Raw genomic sequence first — 20,044 nt, 5'->3', positions numbered from 1 at the left:
ATTGTTTAGGCCTATGGCCTAAAATGGCTAAGCTAAAATCTTACAGGCCTCAGCCTGTAGGCCTTGCATTTGAGACCTCCTTATTTAGATACCTAATACCTAATTACCACTTCAATTACTGATCAACCTTATACTTCTCTAATGCTACAACTTAACTCTATTGAGCATAGAAAGATTATGTACAGCATAACACGTTAATTAATCATAACATCACAGAAGAAATGAGTAATAAATTAAAACCATTGGCTACACATCCATCCATCCATCTGCAATAGGCAGCCAGCCATCCATCGCTCTGCAATACCCATCTATCTCTCCACTCACAGTAGAGATGGACACTTGCCTCTAAGGCTTCAGCTTGCGCAGAGTTTTCTTGATCCAGCACACGTATTTGGAGAGCCTGGTAAACACACTGGGAGTTGACCAGTCACCAGTGCCATGGGAGACAATGCCTGTAGCCTTCCCATCACAGACAAGGGGGCCCCCGGAGTCACCCTGAGAAGCAAACACCACGTGCGGGATTACCAATGTCCAAGCAAAGGTCCAGCTGCATTCTGTATCCATGGTCCTGAAATCCAGATCTGAATCCCCTTTCCTGGGGACTCACAATCAAGTTACTCCTAGGACCCACCTAGGGCTTCCACCCCAGGGAGCCAGCCAGCCCCATGCCTGATTTCTAGGATCTGGCCAGTTCTGGTGCCTGATTTCTAGCATCCATCCCCGATTTCTTTAACCTGATAAGTTCCCTCCCCTGATTCCGAATCTTGAGTTCCAGCTTCTGGCTGACTCCGGCCCTTGATTTCTGGATTTCCTGCTGATTTCTCAGATCAAACCCTGGGTTCTTTGTTCAGCAATTCCCCTCTCTGACTCCTAGGATCCGTCTGATTCCCAACCCTGATTTCTGGGATCTGTCCCTGACTATTAAGATCCATCCCTGACTTCCAGGATGTGGCTGATTCTTGTCCCTGATTTCTAGAACATGTTGAACATCCAGATGATTTCTGTCCCTGATTTCTGTGATCTAGCCAGTTCCTGTCCCAAATTATTAGGATCCATTCCTCATTTGAAAGAACTGCCTGGTTCTTTCCCCTGATTTCTCGCCTCCATTCCTGATTCCTAGGGTCTGGCCAATTCTGGTTCCTGGTTCCCAGGATCTGCCTGGCTCACCATGGAACCTGACTGTTCCCATTTTGCCCATCCCTGTCAGTCTCCTGTTCTAGCAGCACCTTGGGCCGCCACATGCCTGTCCCACACTCACCAGGAATGGTGCCTTCCTCTCCAGAGGGACCCCCATGCACAGCATCCTGGATGGGACATAGTGCAGATAGGGCCGAGACAGACACATACATTTCCCCATGACCGTCATTTCCACCTCCTGCAAAGTTGGGGAGGGCTGGGAGTTTGTCTTGCTACTGGTCTGGCCCCAGCCAGCCACACTGCACACTGCCCCCTTCTTCACCATCTCCTCAGACAGGGGGATGGTGCCCACAGTCTGGGTCATCTGGGCCGTATCCCTCAGCTGTGATGCAGGGGAGAGAGAGAAGGAAAAGCAAATTCCTATTCAGGGATCAATCAGTCATGGGGGGATAGGGTTAGATGGGACCAGGTGGGGTATCCCCATGAGAACTGTGCAAATCTGTGATGCCCACTGGGGGCTTGGTGATGGGATGGGGGTGATACCTGCAGTAGTGTAGGTCACTGGGGATGGGGTGATGGGACGGGGTCGGTACGTGCTGCAGTATGTGACAACTTGAGGGGGGGGGAGGAATGAAAGTGGTACCTGCAACAGTGTGAGGTCACTGGGGGCAAGGTGATGGGATATGCGTGACACCTGAAGCAGTGGAAATTCACTGGGGTGGGGATAGCATTACGCCCCATATTCTTCATAGTAATATTGGTATATGAGTATGGCACAATTGTGAAGTATCTTGTGAAAGATAAGGCATGTGAGATATCATGAGAAAGATTATGATTTACTGAACATGATTATCATATTTGTATGCATGTATCATTTTTGTATCTGAAGTTAGGAATATTGTCTATGCACCTATTACAAATGTGTTTACACCTGGGGAACACCCACTAGACAGAATGCAGTCAGTCTAGATTGCTGGCTGGTAAATTCTTAGAAGATGCTAATCTCTCACCAGGGAGCCTTCCTAGGCAAGCCTTCCTGGGAACACTGCAAATTGCCTTTATGTTATGGTGGTAGGATCATGTGATCAAGCCACCTGGTACTGGACTCCATGATAATATTAGTATTTTTCCACTGACCAGAGGTGGGAAACACACTGGAAGACAAAGGATTCCCACCATATATAAAACCTATTTAAAGCAGGGGAGTGACATAATCATGGTTCTTTCTTCACTGAATCCCCGCCAGGATGACTGCTGTAAATATCTAAGAAACAAAGACTGAATGAGGGCCGAAGGACTGAGCTCAGTCTGGAAGGCTGTCTAGCCTATAAATGAAATATCTGAAGTTTTAAGCTGCAGGCAAATGCAACTGGCCTTTAAAAATCTCTGCAATCTGCCTAAAACAACATTTAGGGTGGGAATTTGCTACTTATAACCAGTTTCTTTAGTATATTAAGCTTAGATTGCATATTTATCTTATTTGCTAGGTAATCTACTTTGATCTGTTTGCTATCCCTTATAATCACCTAAAATCTATCTTTTATTGTTAATAAACTAGTTTTGTTTTGTCTAAAACCAGTGTGTGTGTGTAAATTATAACTTGTGGCACAAAGCTGTGCATGTCCCTCTCCACATTGAGGGAGGAGATGGATTTCATGAGCTTACATCAGTATTCTTCACTGCAAGGCCCTGCGAGCCAGTGGCTGCTCCCATGGACCCAAAGTGTGGCTCCCTGGTCTCTGGAAGCTCAGAGGGGCACGCCAGTCCCAGAAGCAGCCAGCATGCCCCCGTGGCCCTGAATGGGGGAGCAGAGGTCTCCATGTGCTGCTCCTGTCGGCAAGCACCACCCTCGCAGTTCCCATTGGCTGGGAATAGAAAACTGTTGCCAGTGGGAGTTGTGGGGGCGGTGCTTGCAGAGAGGGGCCTCAGGGGTGCATTGTCCCCTTCTGGAAGTGGTGTGGGGCCGGGGACCCCGAAGCAAGTGCTGCCCACTCCTGGCCCCAGCACCTCATACCCCCTCCTGCACCCCAACCCCCTGCCCCAGCACTTAGTCTGTATCCCATACCCCCTCATGGAGCCAGCCCCTCATACCGCCTCCTGCACCCCATTCCCCCTCCCAGAGCCAGCACCCCATACTCCCTGCTGCACCCCAACACTCTGCCCTAGCCTGGAGTTTCCTCCTGCACCTAAACACCCTCCCAGAGCTTGAACCCTCCCCGCCAAACCCCAAACCCCTGCCTCAGGCTCAGCCCGCAGCCCCCTCCCACATTGTGAACCGCTTAGCCCCAGCCAAAGCCCACATCAGCTCCCACACCCCAACACACTGCCCCAGCCCTGAGCCCATTCCTGCACTCCAAACCTCTTGGCTCCAGCCCAACCCCCCTCCTGCACCCCAAAGCCCTCATCCCTGGCCCCAACCTGGAACCCGATCCCATACCCCTGCCCCAGCCCAGTGAAAGTGAGTGAGGGTGTGGGAGAGAGAGGGAGGGAGGGGGGGTGGAGTGAGCTGGGTGGGGCTTTGGGGATGTGGCTCTCACATTGAAGGTTTTTTGCCAAAATGGCCCCCTTCCCATGCAGGGCTGATCTCAGCATCGGTGTCAAGCTGCAGCTGGATGGGTCCCTACCAATATCTATGATGGAGGGGGTGTGAGAGACTGTTGCAGCAGTACAGTGTAAACGGAGCCCGGACTGGTGGTGAGGAGGCTCAGGTGGTACCCCAGTTCGAAGTAGCGATGAAAATATGGGTGAAAAAAGTTAACCAGTTAAATGATTAAAATTATATCGGTTAACTGGTTAAACATTAATCTAAGTTAATGCAGGGGCTGGGGTCCTGCTGGGGCTGGGGTCCCACAGCTAGGACCGGGCAGAGATGAGGTCCTCTGGCTGGCCCATCCGCCATGGCCTGGGCTCCATCTGCCCACCGGCAGACAGGCCACTACTCTTGAGTCAGTTACGGGTCGCTAACTGTGTTAAAGTGGGTGTGTGTAGATGCTGCCTGGTACTCAGGTCAATGTTCAGACACCAGCACTCCAGGGCCTTTCCCCTGCTGGGGTGAGGGGGCAGCTTTGACCTGGCCCAAGGTTAGGAGAATGGCTGGCTCAGGGGCAGGGGCTCTTGCATTTCTTACCCCAGGTTGCAGTTACAATGAGCTGCCGTCACCACTACGTCCTCCCGGATCAGGAACCCTCCACACATGTTTCCTCCTTTTCCTTCTCTCTCTATTTTCACAAAGGCCATGTAGGGCATGAGCCGGGCTTCCCATCCCCCAGTGATCTCCCCTGGCAGAGACGCCAAGAGAAGGAGTTAGTTCAGGCCCCCAATCCAGCCAGCTGGTGAACCCCTCCCCTGACCGAGATCAGGGCCCCCATTGTCCTCGGCGCGGCACAGACCCCGACGAGACCAGGGCCCCTGTTGTGCTGAGTGCTGTGCGGACACCGCCGGAGATCAAGCCCCCATCGTGCCCAGGCACTGCAGAGACGCAGAGGGAGAAGCCCTGCTCCGGAGAGTTCATGCAGACACAGGACGGATCCTCATCCCCATTTCACACACTGAGAAATCCAGGCACAATGAGGAAAAGTGACTCATTCCAGATCACGGGTGCAGTGTGCGATAGAATTGGAAAAAGAACCCAGGAGTCCTGTCTTCCACCAACCTCTGCTCTAACAACACAGGCTGCACCGTTCTGCATTTCCTGTCTAGGAGATGACCGTTCACATCAGCCCTGGTTGAGTTACTGTGTGCCAGCTCCCTCTCAGGGGATTTATTATGGTAGCATCAAACCCCTCCTTTCCCTCTGCCCCTTTAGCTCCCTGCCCACCTGCTACCAGACCCCACAGCTCCCCAGCTGGGTCCTAGGCACCGATACCGGGTCTGGGGCACCTCAGCTTTGACCTGGGCGCACACACACTGATAACTGCCCCCAAACCCCACAGCCCTGAGGCTCGCCAGTTTGGCCCTGGGCAAACACTGACATCCCCCCCAGACCCTACGACACTCCAGCTGGGTGATGGGGATGCACCAACAGCCGTGGTGGAAGCATCTGACTCTGGGGAGCAGCTCAGTTTGCAGAGAGCTCCGATAGCACCAGGCTCTGCTCCCTATTAGGCCAGGTGGCTGATCCCCTCCTGTACTCACCAGCCTGAGCCCCCGGGGGGAAGAAAAAGGCCCTGGGGAACAGCACCAGCAGCAGCATCCTCAGAGGGAGTCTGGGGAAGGAGACGAATGCGTCTCCCTCTGGGGTCACTTATAAGACTGGCCAGGAGAAAAGGAAAGGGAGGGGCTGCCCCCCCGCAGGTGACGCTTGGCTCGGGGTCAACCACAACCTCTGGATCCTGCCAGGGAGGAGTTCACTCTTAGGGTAAGGCAGTCACCAGCCACCCTGCAGAGCTAGCAGAGAGCAACCCTTGGGATGTGCATATCTGGGGCCTTCCACCCCTTTGGGCTGTGCACATGTGGCCCTGCACACCCTGGCAACTGAGTAGCTATAGGGCCTTGCATCCCTGGGGGGCTGTGCACACGTGGTGCCCTTCAGCCCTTGGGGCTGTGCACATGTGACTTTCTGTGCCCCTGGGACTGTTCATATCTGGGGCCCTGCATCCCTGGAGGCTGTGCACATTGGGGCTACTGTGCCCCCTCCCCTCATCAACTTGAGCCCTGTGAAGCTGGAGAATGAGCAGAATTGTCATGGCCCAGCTGGGAGGGGGGGCCTCTGCCTGAGAGGTGGGTTACGGGCCTGCATGAGCAGCACGGATGCAAGGCAGGAAACCTCAGGGCCATGCACTCCAGGATGTGGGTGGGGGACCTGCCATCTCAGCGCTTGGACTAGGGAGGTAAAAATTGGTTTAAAAAGTTAACCAGTTAAACGATTAGAATTATATTGTTTAACTGGTTAACCGTTAACCGAGTGGGCTGGAGAGGCAGGGGATGGGGACCCGCCGGCATGGCTGGAGCTGGAGCACCCTCGGCAGTGCCCTGCAGCCCTGCTGAGTGGGTGAGAAGTGGCTCAGCTGCTAAGAGGCAGGGCCAAGTCTGAGGCCTGTGTTGTGGTTAACCCGGCTTCATCCCAGTGTCTCTCTGCAACAGGAAGGCAGGCTCACAGGCTCACTTGCCTGCTCTCTTGCAAAGCAACGCCACCTCGCTCCCTCCTTGCGTCCCGGTGAAGGAGCTGGAAGAAGGTTCCTCAGCAGCCTGGTGCCCTCCACAGCTGGAGATGTGGCACATCTGGGCACTGGATCAGCCTGGAGCCGTGCACATCTGGCACGGAACTGAGCCCTGTTGCAGCTTGCACTGATATCCTCCCCCCCAGGTCCGTGCAGGCACCAAGTGGGGCATGTGGCTAGGGCTGAGACATCCACAGACAGGGCTTTTCTGGCCTCTTCCTCCAGATGCCTGGGTCGGCGCAGAGATGTGTGTAGGGGGAACACCTCAGTGTGATGTTTCCACCTGCCATGCCTCAGCCGTCTCCGTCCCCGGAAACCCCCCACCACACATACCGCAGAGAAGATCAGGCCCAGCTGGGTCACCCCCCCACCCAATAGCTGAACTCCTGGAGCTGGGGGCTGCCTGTTCTGGTGCCAGGCACAGCTGTGGCCACACCTACCTGTGCCCCCCCCGTGCCCCCAGCGGCCGTGCACCACTGGATACTGTGCACATCTGGAGTGGAGCTGGGGGAGGGGGCTCAGCAGCTAATAGCAGAGTCTGAGCTCTCACCCCGGCTGGGTGCTCCTGTGGTGGGAGCCGCGGTTTGACTGAGACTCGGCTCAGCTTCTTGTGGAAACCCGCCCCCCTGATTCTGCTCAGCTGTCCCCCTCCCTTGCAGAGAAGATGTGAGCCGTGGGGAGGGCCCTGAGTCAGAGAGACCAGATACTTCTGTCTGTCACAGCACCGCTTCCCACAAACACCTGGATTGGGGCCGGGGAGCGAAATGGTGAATCTGATTCACAATCCCCTCGCAAGTCAGCAAATATTGGATGGGAGTGGGTGCACCCTGGACGGGCAAGGCCTTGTGTTCAATTTCCCATCCCCCTGGAGTTACCCGTTCCCTGTCCTGGGGCTGGATTGGAGCCAAAGCCCCCTGGAGGGGAAAGGCCCCATATCAATTCCCCACCCACCCTCTCATGGAGGGTCGCTGTGTAGTGTGAGGCTGGATCCCATAAGGACCTGCTCCCATTGCACGGGGGGAGGGGCTGAGTGGACTCCGGTGTGTACCTGCTCCTGGCCATATGTACTAGGGGAACCCACTGCATTTTTGGCGCTTCTGAAAATCTCCCCATTTCCCCTATTGGGAGATGCTGGGCGCTGAGCTTCCATGGGATTGAGCCCCAGCACTTGGCAGGATGGGCTGGGGCTTGTAAAGGGGGGGTCAGGTTGTTCGGGCCCCAACTCCCACTGAAAGTCACTGGGATTTCGACACCTCACTCCTACAGAAGGCTTTGAACATCCCAGCCTGCCTGTGTGCGATACCAGCAGCCAGTTCTAAAGGCCCTGGAGAGAAGTAAGGACCTGCAAGGGCTGAATGTCACTAAACTCCATCGATGCCGGCAGACAGAGCACAGGGAATGAAATTAACAAGCAAACAGGGTGAAGGTGAAGGCACCAACAAAGCTGAGATGCTACAGCAATGGGTTACACTGCCAGGGGATGGATGGATGGAGGGAGGGGGTGGGTGGGGAGGCTGGGAACCTTGGGATCTTCCCCATGCATAGGGAGAGAGGGGTGGAGGGATGGCAGGCTGGATTGATAGAAGGGTGTAGATGGGGAGGGAGCGAGGGAGGGACAGATGGAACAGGAGGATGGACATGGAGGGTGAAACAGAAAGAGGGATCCTGAGACATGAGGCCCGCTATAAGGGGCCTGGTGTAAGGCCTAAGGCCTGAGTTAAAGTCAGGCTCTGCGGGGAGAAATTGAAGTCTCTAGGATCACATAAAGACCCAGGGTGGTGACCACATTTCACACAGAAAAGGTCCAGTCTGTTTTACAAGTTTTATTAAAGTTACAGTTAAAGTTATGATTACCCAAACATCTAGAAATTCTATAAAGACCGGTGAACAAGTGACAAATATACTTCTACTCACATCCTTAACGATATTCTTTAGATCTTATGGCTGCCTGGCCAATTGATCGTCAGTAGAGGATGGTTCCTTCTGGCGTTTCCCACAGGGAAGTCAATTTCCCTAATCTGGGCACCCTCTTTTTATAATGTGATTCCAACTATGTCTCATTAGCTTTTATGCACATTACGCACCCTGCGATTAGGGCACGTGCTAGAGAAATGTGACTACCAGGTATCCTGTAAGCCAAAAATTACCCTTGCTCTTAATTTTTCACAATATCCCTCATGGGCACATCTTTCCCCATCATCTTGTGGCATAGGGTCATTCTTCGGTCACTTACTGATGTCAAGCATTTCTGAAGCCTATGGCCTAATATGGCTAAGCTAAAATCTGACGGTCCGCAGCCTGTAGGCCTTGCATTTCAGTCCTGCTTAGTTAGATACCTAATTATCTCTTCTAACTACTGATCAGTCTTATACTTCTATAATCCTACAAGTTAACACTCTTCAGCATGCAATTATATATGACATGACATGGTAATCATAACGTCACACAATAAATGACCAATAAACTAAAATCATTGGCTACATATCCATCCATCCATCCATCTGCAACGCCCAGCCAACCAGCCATTGTATGGATCTCCCCAGTGACACTAGAGCAGATGGAGGCTTCCCTCTATGGCTTCAGCTTGAGCAGAGTTTTCTTGATTCAGAGAAGTATATGGAGACCCTGGTGAACACCCTGGGTGCTGACCAATCAGTGCTGCCATGGGAGACAATTCCCTGGGCCTTCCCATCACAGACCAGGGGCCCTGGAGTCGCCCTGAGAAGCAAACAGCAGGTGCGGGTACCGGTGTCCAAGCAAAGGGTGCATTCTGTATTCACAGTCCCGAAATCCAGCTCTGTATCCTGCTTCCTGGGGACTGGGGACTCAAGATCAAGTCATCCCCCAGGACCGCTCCCCACCCCCACCCCCAACCCCCAGGGCTACCACCCCACAGTCCAGGGATCTAGCTGGCCCCGTCCCAGATTTCTAGGATCTGCCCAGTTCCGGTGTCTGATTTCTAGCATCCATGCCCGATTTCTTTAACCTAGTCAGTTCCTGTCTCTGATTCCGAATCCTTATTTCCAGCATCTGGATGACTCCTGTGCTTGATTTCTAGATCTCCTGCTGATTTCTCAGATCCACCCCTGGGTTCTTGATTCACCAATTCCCCTCTCTGACTCCTAGGATCCAGCTAATTCCCAACCCTGATTTCTAGGATCTGTCCCTGACTATTAAGATCCATCATAGAATCATAGAAGATTACAGACCTCAGGAGGTCATCTAGTCCAATCACCTGCTCAAAGCAGGACCAACCCCAACTAAACTGGGAGGAGTGGTAGATACTCTGGAGGGGAGGGATAGGATAAGAAGGACCTAGACAAATTGGAGGATTGGGCCAAAAGAAATCTGATGAGGTTCAATAAGGATAGGTGCAGGGTCCTGCACTTAGTACGGAAGAATCCCATGCACCGCTACAGACTAGGGGCCGAATGGCTAGGCAGCAGTTCTGTGGAAAAGGACCTAGGGGTGACAGTGGACGAGAAGCTGGATATGAGTCAGCAGTGTGCCCTTGTTGCCAAGAAGGCCAATGGCATTTTGGGATGTATAAGTAGGGGCATAGCGAGCAGATCGAGGGACGTGATCGTTCCCCTCTATTCGACATTGGTGAGGCCTCATCTGGAGTACTGTGTCCAGTTTTGGGCCCCACACTACAAGAAGGATGTGGATAAATTGGAGAGAGTCCAGCGAAGGGCAACAAAAATGATTAGGGGTCTAGAACACATGACTTATGAGGAGAGGCTGAGGGAGCTGGGATTGTTTAGTCTGCAGAAGAGAAGAACGAGGGGGGATTTGATAGCTGCTTTCAACTACCTGAAAGGGGGTTCCAAAGAGGATGGCTCTAGACTATTCTCAATGGTAGCAGATGACAGAACGAGGAGTAATGGTCTCAAGTTGCAGTGGGGGAGGTTTAGATTGGATATTAGGAAAAACTTTTTCACTAAGAGGGTGGTGAAACACTGGAATGCGTTACCTAGGGAGGTGGTAGAATCTCCTTCCTTAGAGGTTTTTAAGGTCAGGCTTGACAAAGCCCTGGCTGGGATGATTTAACTGGGAATTGGTCCTGCTTTGAGCAGCGGGTTGGACTAGATGACCTTCTGGGGTCCCTTCCAACCCTGATATTCTATGATTCTATGATTCTATGATAAATCATCCCAGGTTATGGTGGTATGCAGCAGGGTTCAAGGCAGGTACTCAAGAGACAAAGAAGTTTTGGTTTCTAGAGCACTTTGATGTAATGTTTAAGGCCCATCCCCCACCCATCCACCTAGTGGCTCCCACTTCCTCCCCCAGATGCCCTCCCATTGCCCCGGCTCGCCATGCTCCCCATCCCCCTGGCCCCTGCTGCCTCCCCTCACCCCCCATTGCCAGTGTGGCCCCCCCGCCTCCCCACCTGCCCCTCTCCTGGTTCCCACCCATCCATCCCATGGCTCCTGCTGTCCCCCCCAGACATCTCCACCATCACCCCTGACCCCACTGCCTCCCCCAGATGCCCACCCTTCCCCTCTTGCTCCCAGCGCCTCCCCCAGCCCCCGACCCATCCCCATGGCTCCTGGCCCCTACTGCCTCCCTCAGCTCCCCACATAATCCCCCAGCCCCCCTGGATCCTGCTGCCTCCCCTAGCCCCCCAGCCCAGCCCTAGTGCCCCCGGAACCCCCTTCCTCCCCTCCCATAGCCCTGAATTCCCAAGCTACCTTTGCTCGCCCCAAGCAGTGTGAGGTGACAGGTGATGGGGGGATGGGACAGGGGCAGTACCTACGGCAGGGTGAGGTCAGTGAGGGTAGGGTAATGGGACAAGAGTGGTACCTGCCATAGTGTGAGGTCATTGTGGGCGGGGTGATGGGATGGGGGGTGGTACCTACAGCAGCATGGTGTCATTTCCATCCGTCATGTCATTGTATTCTGGGTGGGGGATTCGAGGATGTACCCAGATCTTTGGTGTCCCCCATTCATCTATTTCAGTGTTGTGGGCCCCCAGCAGCACGGTGATGTTACTATGCAATACAAGGGGATGCAGGTGCTGCAGACCGGCCAATACCGTGGATTCAACCGAGGGTTGTTAACCTTGTTAAAGTGGGTGCGTGTAGACGCTGCCTTGGATTCAGGATGAATTTACAGAAGCCAGCGCTCCAGGGTGACAGCTTTGAACTGGCCCAGGACAGGGAGTGGCCGGCTCAGGGACAGGGGATCTTCCATTTCTTACTGCAGGTTGCAGTTACAAGGAGCTGTCGTTACCATCACGTTCTCCCAGATCAGGAATCCCCTGCAACCTTTTGCTCTTTTTCCTTCTGTCTCTGTCTTCGTGAAGACCACATAGGGTCATGTAGGGTCTGGAGTGAGGCTGGGCTTCCCATCCCCCAGTCATCTCCCCTGCCAGAGCCCCCCAAAAAAAGAAAAGCCCCCGAATTCTGCAAGCTGGTGTACCCTTCCCCTGACTGAGACCAGCGCTCTGTTGTGCCAGGCACTGCAAAGACTCCGACTGAGATCAGGGCCCGCAACGTCCAAGCGCTGCACAGATCACGACTGCAATCAGGGTCCCCATTGTACCAGGTGCTGCACAGAATCCCTGCTCCAGGACATTTAAAGGAAGCAGCCTTATCCCCATTTCACAGACTGGGAAGTCCAGGCACAAAGAGAAAAAGTGCCTCACTCCAAATCTCTGCCGTCATGCGCGGTGGATCTGCGAGATGAACCCAGGAGTCCCCCCCTGTTCTAAGCACAAAGGCTGTGCAGATCTGCCTTTCCTGTCCTGGCACTGGCTGTTCACATACTGATGCTGCTCTGAGACCTTATGGGGCTCTCCAGTTGTGTCCTGGGCACACACCAGCCCCCCACCTCCCCAGATGCCCCAGCACCCCAGCTGGGTGCGTGGGACACACCAATGGCTCTGGGGGAAGCAGCTGACTCTGGGGTGGAGACAGGCTTTGTAGACAGCTCCCATAGCACCAGCACCTATGAGGCTGGGGATCCTATTCCCCGTGTACTCACCAGCCTCAGCCCCGGGGGGAAGGGAAAGACCATGGGGAACAGGGGCAGCAGCAGTACTGTCAGAGGGAGTCTGGGGAAGGGGGCGATGCATCTGCCTCAAGGGTCAGTTATAGACCTGGCTGGGGGAGAAGGAAAGGGAGGGGCTGCCCCCACAGGTGATGCTTGACTCAGGGCAAACCACAGCCCCATGGGAGGAGTTCACATGTTGGGTAAGTCAATCAGCAGCTGCCCTGCAGAGCGAGCGTAAAGCATCTGTCTGGGGTTGTGCACATCTGGGCTGGAAACATCCAGGACCCTGCATCCCTGGGGGCTGTGTACATCTGGGGCCCTGTGCATCTGGGGCCCTGTACCCAGAGCCAGATTAACACAGGGACTTTAGGTGCTGCTGCCCAGGGCCCTGGGCTAAGGGTGCCCCTGTAAAACTATCTCCAGGCTGCCAAACGTCCAGATCTTTTTGCAAGGCTTCCCCTTAGCCCGGGGCCCTGGGCTGCAGCCACTAAAGCCCCTGCTGCGTTATCAGGCCCTGCCTGGCAGGGGAAGGGGAGACAGCTCCATGCGCTGCCCTTGCTCCCGCTAGGCTGGAGCTGAGAGTGCCAGCTCGCTTCGATCAGGGAAGCTCCGTCCACACGCTGCCCTTGCCTGCAGGCGCTGCCCCCGCAGCTCCCATTGGCTGGGATTCCCAGCCAATGGGAGCTGTGGGGTAGGTGCCTGCAGGCAAGGACAGTGCTCAGAGCCTCCTGCACCCCCACTGGGCCTCAGCCAGGGACACGCCAGTAGCTTCCGGTAGTGTCGTGGAGCCACGGCAGGCAAGGAGCCCTGCTGTGCCACCTAATGGGAGCTGCCCCAGGTAAGGACCCCAGACCCCAACCCTGTGTCCCAGCCCTGAGCCCCCTCCCACACCCTAACTCCCACCCAAGCCCCGCACCATAGCCCTGAGCCCACTCCTGCACCGTAACTACTGCCCAGACCCCACACCATAGCCCTGAGCCCCCTCCTGCATCGTAACTCCCACCCAAACCCCACACCATAGCCCTGAGCCCACTCCTGCACCGTAACTCCCACCCAGATCCCACACCCCCACCACAACCTCCTGCCCTGAGCCCGCTCCAACACTCCAAACCCCTTGACCCCCCAGCCTGGAGCCCCCTCCTGCACCCCAAATCCCTCATCCCCAGGCCCATCCCAGAGCCCGCACCCCCAGTCGGAGCCCTCGCACTCTCCTGCACCCCAATCCTCTGCCCCAGCCTGGAGCCCCCTCCTGCACTCTGAACCCCCCATTTTTTGCTCCACCCCAGAGCTTAGGGGAAGCACCGAGCCTCTGCCCCCCCCATGTGATCATTTTGTTTTAAATTAGGAAAAATACTTGTATACAGGGGCCCCACAAAATCTAATTGCCCCAGGCCCACAGAAGAGTTAATCAGGCCCTGCCTGTACACCTTGGAGGAGGTGCACGTCTGGAGCCCTGATGCCCCATGTCAAGGTTCCTTCCCCACTCTGAACTCTAGGGTACAGATGTGGGGACCTGCATGAAAACCTCCTAAGCTTACTTTTACCAGCTTAGGTTAAAACTTCCCAAGGTACAAACTATTTTACCCTTTGCCCTTGGATTTCCACTGCCACCACCAAACATTTATCCGGGTTTATTTTATTAGGAAAGTGTTGTTTGGAAACGTCTTTCCCCCAAAAATCCTCCCAACCCTTGTACCCCACTACCTGGGGAAGTTTTGGTAATTTGCATAGGTGACCACAGACCCAAACCCTTGGATCTTGAGAACAATGAAAAAAGCATTCAGTTCTTGAAAAGAAGAATTTTAATAGAAGAAACAGTAAAAAAGAATCACCTCTGTAAAATCAGGATGGTGAATACCTTACAGGTTTATTAGATTCAAAACATAGAGAATCCCTCTAGGCAAAACCTTAAGTTACAAAAAGACACACAGACAGAAATATTCATTCTATTCAGCACAGCTATTTTCTCAGCCATTTAAACAAACAGAATCTAACACATCTCTAGCTAGATTATTTACTAAGTTCTAAGACTCCATTCCTGTTCTGTCCCCGGCAAAAGCATCACACAGACAGACACAGACCCTTTGTTTTTCTCCCTCCTCCCAGCTTTTGAAAGTATCTTGTCTCCTCATTGGTCATTGTGGTCAGGTGCCAGCGAGGTTACCTTTAGCTTCTTAACCCTTTACAGGTGAGAGGATTTTTCCCCTGGCCAGGAGCAATTTTAAAGGTGTTTACCCTTCCCTTTATATTTATGACACCCCCCTACTCACCAGCCTGAGCCCCAGGGAGCAGAAGTAGGAGCAGCACTGTCAAGTCGGGGGGGGGGGCATCTGCATGGAAGATGTGTTATCCGGCTGATTGGATGAAAGGCAGGAAACCTCAGGGTCATGTGATAAGCACCTTGAGTGGGAGTCTTGCCATCTCAGTGCTTAAACTCCCTATCACACCAGCTGTGGGGGGAGGCGAAAAGGGGGAGTCACCCTCTAGAGCCCCTCAGCCGTTGAGTTCATTCTGGTGGGGCCATGGGCATCGCAGTGCTGTGCTCACCCTGGGCAGTGCCCTGCAGCCCTGTTGAGCCAGGGGAAGTGGCTCAGCCGCTAAGCAGAGCTGGGGGAGGGGGCTCAGCAGCTAATAAGAGCGTCTGAGCTCTCGCCCCGGCTGGGTGCTACTGTGGTGGGAGCCGCGGTTTTATCAAGATACAGCTGAGCTTCTGGTGGGTCCCTGGATCCTTCTTAACAGCCTCCCTCCCCTGCAGAGGGGATGTGAACTGGGGGGAGGGACATGGGTCTTATTATCTATCCCTTTCCTAATTATTTCCAGTACTCTGTTAGCTTTTTTGATTGCCATTGTACATTGAGTGGATGTTTTCAGAGAGTTATTCACAATGACTTCAAGATCTCTTTCTTAAGATGACTGTTCACATCAGCCTGATTGAGTTTCTTTGCGTCAATTCCCTCTCAGGGGATATATTATGGTAGCATCAACCCCCTCCTCTCTTCCTCCCACTTTAGCTCCCTGCCCCCAGGCTCCACAATTCCCCATCTGTGTCCTGGGCACACACTGATGCCCCTAAACCCAATGGCTTTGGGGCATCTCAGCTTTGTCCTGGGAACACAGTGATAATCACCTGCAGACCGCACAGCCCTGAGGCTTGCCAGTTGCGTCCTCTGTTGAACAGGAATTGCCCTGAATACAGAGACGGAAACACCGTGAAGGTGGGAAGGTTTCTATCATGTCGATGCTGAGCTGTTTGTAGAGCCAGAGAGGTGATGGCCAGAGGGGACCATTACACCATCTCCTCTTCCCCCTGCCCCCATACAGTGGGGGCCAGAGCACCCAGCCCAGGCGATCTGAATGACATTTTCTGGGAATTTCTCATTCAAATCCCTTCGGTGGCTGGGCCAGCGTCGGGCTTGGAGACATTGCTATTAAGGGCTGGGCTGGATTCTCCATCCCTGGCAATGTGTGACTCAAGCCGGGATCTTTCTCTAACAGCCCTACTCTAGTTTGAGCCGGGATTAGCTCAGGGCCATCCTAGGACTGGGGCTACCCAGGGGTCAGATGGGACGAGCTCTGTGGCCCCTTCTGGACTCGTAATGGGGGGGCGATACCCAGGGTGTTGGAGCGCAACTCTGGGTATCTCTCTCATGCCTCTGGATCAGACAAATCTGACCTCTAGCCTTACAGGGATCAGCAGTACGGCACCACCTGGTCCTGGGGAGTGCTGGCCCCCACTGCCCCTGTTACCAGACAAAGCGAGCCAGATGGAGGGGAGTGTGGAGACACATAGATCGATTCTGTCTGTATCCGCTCCACAGCCCTCGACTTAGGGTGGATGCAATTCTAGCCCTATAGGTGTTGCAGCCCCACAGCCTGTAACCAGAGACCTGCCCTGCCCTGGTGGACCCAACACCTGCCCCAGACAACATAGGTCAGGAGGGAATTCAGCACTGGAGACATTTGTATCAGGACTGTACTGATTCCAGAGGATACAAGTTGGGAACTGAAATGATCAAGCTGTGTGGTGCAGGGGCTGGGGGGCCGTGGTGCCTGGGACTGCCTGACGGAGCTGCTGGGAGTTGTGGGGAAACAGTGTGGTCTAGTAGCCAGACCCCAGGCTTGCGCCTCAGGGCGACAGGGTTCTGTTCCCATTTCTGCTGCTGGGTGACCTTCGGCAAGTCACAGCCCCTGTCTTTCCTCAGTTTAGCCAGCTGGGGAAAATTATTTTGACCACCCTTTGTAAAGCACTTTGAGATCTCCCAGAGGGAAGAGCTTGGGGCCTAGATCCTCACAGGTATTCAGGCTCCTGCTGATTTCAATGGGCGTTAGGCACCCAAACACCTCTGAGGATCCAGGCCTAGATGGTCTCATTTAGCTCTAATTTTGTTTGTGGCTCAACCCAGCTTCCCTGCATCCTGCCCACTGCCCCCACTGTGATGTCCAATCAACAGGCCAGTGATGGAAAAGGGAGAGTGAATTGTTCAAACAAGACTGTTTTAAGTTTTTAAAATGGATTTTTTCCCCTCAAGTGCCATCAGTTTTACAAACAAGTGTCCATTTTCTATATCTTCCAAATAGATTAGATATAAAAATAATCAACGTCTGTAGGGGGCTTATAGAATTCAGCTGAGAAAATTCTACCCTTGCTGAAGAATCCCCTAGGTTGATGTAAAACCCTGTACACAGGGGGGAATTCTGATGACTCAGGAGAAAAAGTTGTCACCAAATATTGTTCTGGGGTAATGGGGCATTTGGATCAGAAAAGTCACAACACAAACAGAGAGACCTGGGGACAGAAGCGAGGCAGATGCAAATTAAAAAGCCAGGCAGGCACAACCTGTAAGTACAGGAATATGACCCTGAGAGACAGCTAAGAGAGGAACCCTTTTTGGCAAAGAGTCTTGGCAGGAGAGGCAGGACGGGAACAGTGAACAGAGGAGTTGTCCACTGCTGTTTGATTCTGACTTTGGATATTCCTTGTAAATAAACCATATTGCGTCAGACTAAATACCAGACCCTATCATCAATTTCTGCTCCCAACCAGGACACCTGCAGAGCCCCAAATGTTGACTAGCCGTTTGGGGTGACAATAAAATATTACAAAATTTCAAAGATCAAAAGGACATTTCTACCCTCAAAAGGATTTCAGGACTGAGCCATCCGTAGCATTTCTCTAACAGTAGAAAAAAATACTCTAATGTAAACCTTATCAGGAGTTCCACACAGGCATGGAGCCCAGTTTGGCAAACCTGGCCCATTAAAGGGGGACGTCTCCTTTAACTCAGCTTCTGCAGAGTTTTGTTGATCCAGGAGTTGAATTTGGAGATTCTTGTGTATACACTGGGGGGGTCACCCATCTGGATCTCCATTGGAGATGATGTCCTGGACCACCCTGTCGCACACCAGGGGCCGACTGGAATCGCCCTGCCAATAAGGAGAATAACATCAGTGACTGACATTTCCCAGCCCGGCCTGTCCTCCGAAGATTTCAGATTGCATGTGGGACAAGTGCTCTCTACAGCTAAAGGCCCAGCGCTTGCCGCCAAACAGAACCAGCCTGAAAATGGGTGGGCAGAGAGAGAAATCTAGAGCTGGGCAGGATGATGTACCTGTGGAAAAGGCAGTTTCCACAACACTGAAATTTTCCGTACAAATACTTTGATATTCCTGAGAATTTTCCATGTTTGCATCAGGAAAATTGAAATTAAATATTTCACTTTGAGCCAGTTCCACCCAAATCAGAATATTCCATAGTTAGTCATCAGTTCAACAAAATGTTAAACTGCTTTTTCCTACTCATGCATTGGCTTATGGGTATTGTAGTTCAGGTCTGCATTCTCTCCTAAGGGCTTGACTCCGTGGAGGACTTCATCTCCCATAATGAAAGCTTATGCTCAAATAAATTGGTTAGTCTTTAAGGTGCCACAAGTCCTCCTTTTCTTTTTGTGAATACAGACTAACACAGCTGCTACTCTGAAATATATCATGTATGTTGTCCTGCTTTGATTTTTATTTTGTTGCAACAAAAGTCAATTTTATGCCTTTTTAATATAAGTATTACTGCACTATTTTAATATTATGGTTGGTATAACCATCATAATATTATTAATACCAATTTTGGGGGGAAAGTTCAAACAAGTCTTAGTAAAAAATATGTGAACATATGTTTCTGCCTCAATAAATAATGCAATTGCAAACAAAAAGAATTCTCTTTTACTAATCACCATTTTGGGTTTTTTAATTTGTTATTCAAAGAAAAAAATGTAAGGGGAAACCAACATTAAGGTAAAGGTAATATTAACAAAATGTCAGTGTCTTGTTTGGACCTTTATTAACTTGTTTATACCTTTATTAAGTATTAGATATATAATTATAAGAATGTCATAGCAAAAATGTTTAAAGATCATTTAAGCATAAAGCGAACAAAACAATTTCAACAGGTTTCCACACCTTTCCAACAGGTTTCCACTTTTGCCTCTGTCAAAGTTCGACTCAGACTCACAATTTATCAGACCACTCTGTTTTATTAGCAAAGCTACTCTGCTGATACATTTAGAAGTGAGCCCCCCGAGTGGGGCTTGTGTCTTTTAATTTATACAGTTTTTTGGAGAACAAGTTACAGAGAAGTTACAGACAAAAGAAGAAAAAGATTTTAGTCACCACCCTTCGAGATCCCTGAGACCAGTCACGTATCTTCAATTACCTGCCACCCTTAACAATCTCCTTTAACAGCTTCCAGTTAACTTAACTAATTGCCCTTCACACCTTCCATTCTGATGCCTTCTTCTCTGATGCTGCTGGCTCTATCTTAATTGCTTCTCCATTCAAAAGCTAACTGTCCCTATGTGCTCCCTCAGGTACTTTGTAACATGTTTTGGCATGCCCTCTCATATACAATGTATCCAGCATGTCCCCTTATACAATGTTATACTTCCACACCTCCCAAACGGAACAAAGTGTCACAAAAATGTAATCCCCTCAAAGTGTTTGCACAGACTTGCATTTAAAGTTTACTTTGGTTTGAATTTACACACTTTTCTTTTATGTTATGTTAAAGGGAAGCAGTGGAATTGGTATCACAAGCAAATGGACTCTAAAAAGCTTGGTAAACGTTACGTTACGAATGCCTTTTCTAAAACAGAGTGCTCAGCAGGGGAAAGCAATACACCTCCTTATAGGCAATGCTGCGAGTTCTTCACAGCGGTCACAGAAGTCACAGATTCTGTGACACTCCAGGACCTCCGTGGCTGCTGCAGTGGCCAGTGCAGGTGGACTGGGGGCTGCCTGAGCAGCTCGGGCAGCCTATGGGCCAGCCGCACCAGCTGGCTGGGGCAGTCTCGGACCCTTCCCCTCCCCACAGAGCAGCAGCACTTTGGGTGTGGGATGGGGTCAGGGCTGGGGGTTGGGGCATGGGAGGGGGTGAGGGTTCTGGGTGGCGCTTACCTTGGGGCGGCTCCCTGGAAGCGATGACATGTCCCTCCCTCAGCTCCTAGCTCCGCCCGCCACCTCCGCCCACAGGCATCGCCCCTGCAGCTCCCATTTCCCGCAGTTCCCTGCCAATCGGAGTTGTGGAGCTGGCGCTTGGGGGTGGAGGCAGCATGTAGACCTAGGACCTGAGGGAGGGACATGTCGCTGATTCTGGGGAGCCGGGTAGAGAGCCTGCCAGATCCACCAATCTCCTATCCAGCACCAGCGGGGGTCCCAGGCCACGTGCTGTCACCCACCCCAGCACCAGTGGGGGTCCCAGGTTG

The 20,044-nt window shown here is 52.4% G+C and overlaps 1 pseudogene; it reads right to left on the bottom strand.

The window, feature by feature from the left end:
- Nucleotides 1-345: 345 nt before the first annotated feature.
- LOC144273237 (mast cell protease 3-like) lies at nt 346-19,766 on the bottom strand (annotated as a pseudogene).
- Nucleotides 19,767-20,044: the final 278 nt, after the last annotated feature.

Source organism: Eretmochelys imbricata, chromosome 13, assembly GCF_965152235.1.
Source record: "Eretmochelys imbricata isolate rEreImb1 chromosome 13, rEreImb1.hap1, whole genome shotgun sequence".
NCBI classification, from domain to species: Eukaryota; Metazoa; Chordata; order Testudines; family Cheloniidae; genus Eretmochelys; species Eretmochelys imbricata.
Note: the sequence above shows the minus strand (reverse complement) of the source record. Positions and strands in the feature narration are given on the sequence as shown.